Genomic DNA, 5,239 nt, shown 5'->3' with positions numbered 1-5,239 from the left:
AGCTACCCGGGTTAGAAGCCTCAGAGTCGGGTTGAGCAGTCACATTCACTCCCATCCCCTTTTGAACCTGTTCCCACCGTTGGAAATGCACGAAAATCGGCCTGTACACGGGGGAGGCCCCCCTCTCGAAGACGAGACCGTCGGCAGACCCGCCGGAACAAACCCGGCTGAGCTACCCGGCTTACAAGTCTCAAAGTCGGTATGAGCAGACACGTCCACCCCCATTCCCTTTTGGACCACTTCCCACGGTTCGAAATGCACGAAAATCGGCCTGTACACGGGGGAGGCACCCGCCTCGAAGACGAGACCGTCGGCAGAACCGCCGGGTCAAACCCGGCCGGGCTACCCGGGTTAGAAGCCCTAGAGTCGGGTTGAGCAGTCACAATCACTCCCATCCCCTTTTGAACCTGTTCCCACCGTTGGAAATGCACGAAAATCGGCCTGTACACGGGGGAGGCTCCCCCCTCGAAGGCGAGACCGTCGGCAGAACCGCCGGGTCAAACCCGGCTGAGCTACCCGGCTTACAAGTCTCGAAGTCGGGTTGAGCAGTCACATTCACTCCCATCGACTTTTGGGCAACTTCCCACCGTTGCAAATGCATGAAAATCGGCCTGTACACGGGGGAGGCACCCGCCTCGAAGTCGAGACCGTCGGCAGAACCGCCGGGTCCAACCCGGCTGAGCTACCCGGCTTACAAGTCTCAAAGCCGGGTTGGGCAGTCACGTTCACCCCCATTCCCTTTTGGATCACTTCCCACGGTTCGAAATGCACGAAAACCGGCCTGTACACGGGGGAGGGTCCGCCCTCGAAGGCGAGACCGTCGGCAGAACCGCAGGGTCAAACCTGGCTGAGCTACCCGGCTTACAAGTCTCAAAGTCGGGTTGAGCAGTCACGTTCACTCCCATCGACTTTTAGACCACTTCCCACGGTTCGAAATGCACGAAAATCGGCCTGTACACGGGGGAGGCACCCGCCTCGAAGACGAGACCGTCGGCAGAACCGCCGGGTCAAACCCGGCCGAGCTACCCGGCTTAAAAGTCTCAAAGTCGGTATGAGCAGTCACATTCACCCCCATCCCCTTTTGGACCACTTCCCACGGTTGGAAATGCATGAAAATCGGCCTGGACACGGGGGAGGCTCCCCCCTCGATGACGAGACCGTCGGCAGAACCGCCGGAACAAACCCGGCTGAGCTACCCGGCTTACAAGTCTCAAAGTCGGTATGAGCAGACACGTCCACCCCCATTCCCTTTTGGACCACTTCCCACCGTTGGAAATGCACGAAAATCGGCCTGTACACGGGGGAGGCACCGGCCTCGAAGACGAGACCGTCGGCAGAACCGCCGGGTCAAACCCGGCTGAGCTACCCGGCTTACAAGTCTCAAAGTCGGGTTGAGCAGTCACATTCACTCCCATCGACTTTTGGGCAACTTCCCACGGTTCGAAATGCACAAGATTCGGCCTGAACACGGGGGACGCTCCCCCCTCGAAGGCGAGACCGTCGGCAGACCCGCCGGGTCAAACCCGGCTGAGCTACCCGGCTCGGAAGCGCCAAAGTCGGTATGAGCAGTCACGTTCACTCCCATCCCCTTTTGGACCGCTTCCCACGGTACGAAATGCATGAAAATCGGCCTGTACACGGGGGAGGCACCCGCCTCGAAGACGAGACCGTCGGCAGAACCGCCGGGTCAAACCCGGCTGAGCTACCCGGCTTACAAGTCTCAAAGTCGGGTTGAGCAGTCACATTCACTCCCATCGACTTTTGGGCAACTTCCCACGGTTCGAAATGCATGAAAATCGGCCTGTACACGGTGGGCGCTCCCCCCTCGAAGGCGAGACCGTCGGCAGAACCGCCGGGTCAAACCCGGCTGAGCTACCCGGCTTAAAAGTCTCAAAGTCGGTATGAGCAGTCACATTCACCCCCATTCCCTTTTGGACCACTTCCCACGGTTGGAAATGCATGAAAATCGGCCTGGACACGGGGGAGGCTCCCCCCTCGATGACGAGACCGTCGGCAGAACCGCCGGAACAAACCCGGCTGAGCTACCCGGCTTACAAGTCTCAAAGTCGGTATGAGCAGACACGTCCACCCCCATTCCCTTTTGGACCACTTCCCACCGTTGGAAATGCACGAAAATCGGCCTGTACACGGGGGAGGCACCGGCCTCGAAGACGAGACCGTCGGCAGAACCGCCGGATCAAACCCGGCCGAGCTACCCGGGTTAGAAGCCTCAGAGTCGGGTTGAGCAGTCACGTCCACCCCCATTCCCTTTTGGACCACTTCCCACGGTTCGAAATGCACGAAAATCGGCCTGTACACGGGGGAGGGAGCCGCCTCGAAGACGAGACCGTCGGCAGAACCGCCGGTTCAAACCCGGCTGAGCTACCAGGCTCGGAAGCGCCAAAGTCGGGTTGAGCAGTCACATTCACTCCCATCCCCTTTTGGGCAACTTCCCACCGTTGCAAATGCATGAACATCGGCCTGTACACGGGGGAGGGAGCCGCCTCGAAGACGAGACCGTCGGCAGAACCGCCGGATCAAACCCGGCTGAGCTACCAGGCTCGGAAGCGCCAAAGTCGGTATGAGCAGTCACATTCACTCCCATCCCCTTTTGGGCCACTTCCCACGGTTCGAAATGCACGAAAATCGTACTGAACACGGGGGAGGCTCCCCCCTCCAAAACGAGACCATCGGCAGAATCGACGGGTCAAACCCGGCCGAGCTACCCGGGTTAGAAGCCTCAAAGTCGGGTTGAGCAGTCACGTCCACCCCCATCCCCTTTTGGACCACTTCCCACGGTTCGAAATGCACGAAAATCGGCCTGTACACGGGGGAGGCACCCGCCTCGAAGACGAGACCGTCGGCAGACCCGCCGGATCAAACCCGGCCGAGCTACACGGCTTACAAGTCTCAATGTCGGTATGAGCAGTCACGTCCACCCCTATTCCCTTTTGGACCACTTCCCACGGTACGAAATGCATGAAAATCGGCCTGTACACGGGGGAGGCACCCGCCTCGAAGACGAGACCGTCGGCAGAACCGCCGGGTCAAACCCGGCTGAGCTACCCGGCTCGGAAGCGCCAAAGTCGGGTTGAGCAGTCACATTCACTCCCATCGACTTTTGGGCAACTTCCCACGGTTCGAAATGCACAAAATTCGGCCTGAACACGGGGGACGCTCCCCCCTCGAAGGCGAGACCGTCGGCAGAACCGCCGGGTCAAACCCGGCTGAGCTACCCGGGTCGGAAGCGCCAAGGTCGGTATGAGCAGTCACATTCACTCCCATCCCCTTTTGGACCGCTTCCCACGGTTTGAAATGCACGAAAATCGGCCTGTACACGGGGGAGGCTCCGCCCTCGAAGGCGAGACCGACGGCAGAACCGCCGGGTCAAACCCGGCCGGGCTACCCGGGTTAGAAGCCTCAGAGTCGGGTTGAGCAGTCACATTCACCCCCATCCCCTTTTGAACCTCTTCCCACCGTTGGAAATGCACGAAAATCGGCCTGTACACGGGGGAGGCGCCCCTCTCGAAGGCGAGACCGACGGCAGAACCGCCGGGTCAAACCCGGCCGAGCTACCCGGGTTAGAAGCCTCAGAGTCGGGTTGAGCAGTCACATTCACCCCCATCCCCTTATGAACCTCTTCCCACCGTTGGAAATGCACGAAAATCGGCCTGTACACGGGGGAGGCCCCCCTCTCGAAGACGAGACCGTCGGCAGACCCGCCGGATCAAACCCGGCCGAGCTACACGGCTTACAAGTCTCGATGTCGGTATGAGCAGTCACGTCCACCCCCATTCCCTTTTGGACCACTTCCCACGGTACGAAATGCATGAAAATCGGCCTGTACACGGGGGAGGCACCCGCCTCGAAGACGAGACCGTCGGCAGAACCGCCGGGTCAAACCCGGCTGAGCTACCCGGCTCGGAAGCGCCAAAGTCGGGTTGAGCAGTCACATTCACTCCCATCCCCTTTTGGGCCACTTCCCACGGTTCGAAATGCATGAAAATCGGCCTGTACACGGGGGACGCTCCCCCCTCGAAGGCGAGGCCGTCGGCAGAACCGCCGGGTCAAACCCGGCTGAGCTACCCGGGTTAGATGCCTCAAAGTCGGGTTGAGCAGTCACATTCACCCCCATCCCCTTTCGGCCCCCTTCCCACGGTTGGAAATGCATGAAAATCGGCCTGTACACGGTGGGCGCTCCCCCCTCGAAGGTGAGACCTTCGGCAGAACCGCCGGGTCAAATCCTGCCGAGCTACCCGCGTTAGAGGTCTCAATGTCGGCTTCAGCAGTCACATTCAATCCCATTCCCGTTTGGACCTCTTCCCGCCGATGGAAATGCACAAAATTCGGCCTGAACACGCGGGGCGCTCCCCCCTCGAAGGCGAGACCGTCGCCAGAACCGCCGGGTCAAATCCGGCTGAGCTACCCGCGTTACAGGTCTCAAAGTCGGGTTGAGCAGTCACGTTCACCCCCATCCCCTTTCGGACCCCTTCCCACGGTTGGAAATGCATGAAAATCGGCCTGTACACGGTGGGCGCTCCCCCCTCGAAGGTGAGACCTTCGGCAGAACCGCCGGGTCAAATCCGGCCGAGCTACCCGCGTTAGAGGTCTCAATGTCGGCTTCAGCAGTCACATTCAATCCCATTCCCGTTTGGACCTCTTCCCGCCGATGGAAATGCACAAAATTCGGCCTGAACACGCGGGACGCTCCCCCCTCGAAGGCGAGACCGTCGCCAGAACCGCCGGGTCAAATCCGGCCGAGCTACCCGCGTTAGAGGTCTCAATGTCGGCTTCAGCAGTCACATTCAATCCCATTCCCTTTTGGAACACTTCCCGCCGTTAACAATGCACGATATTCGGCCTGAACACGCGGGACGCTCCCCCCTCGAAGGTGAGACCTTCGGCAGAACCGCCGGGTCAAATCCTGCCGAGCTACCCGCGTTACAGGTCTCAAAGTCGGCTTCAGCAGTCACATTCAATCCCATTCCCTTTTGGAACACTTCCCGCCGTTAACAATGCACGATATTCGGACTGAACACGGGGGCCGGTCCGCCCTCGAAGTCAACACCGTCCGCAGAACCGCCGGGGCAAATCCGGCTGAGCTACCCCGCCCCCGAACACTCAAAGTCCCTCTGAAGCCTTGCATTCGCCTCCTTGGAAAATTGACGTCAAACATTACCAAAATCGGGGGCACGAGCACTAAAGCTAAGTCTCACCCTTTCCCTATCCCTAACCAGGA

The sequence above is a fragment of the Chiloscyllium punctatum genome, unplaced genomic scaffold, assembly GCF_047496795.1.
Source record: "Chiloscyllium punctatum isolate Juve2018m unplaced genomic scaffold, sChiPun1.3 scaffold_1959, whole genome shotgun sequence".
Classification (NCBI taxonomy): domain Eukaryota; kingdom Metazoa; phylum Chordata; class Chondrichthyes; order Orectolobiformes; family Hemiscylliidae; genus Chiloscyllium; species Chiloscyllium punctatum.
Note: the sequence above shows the minus strand (reverse complement) of the source record.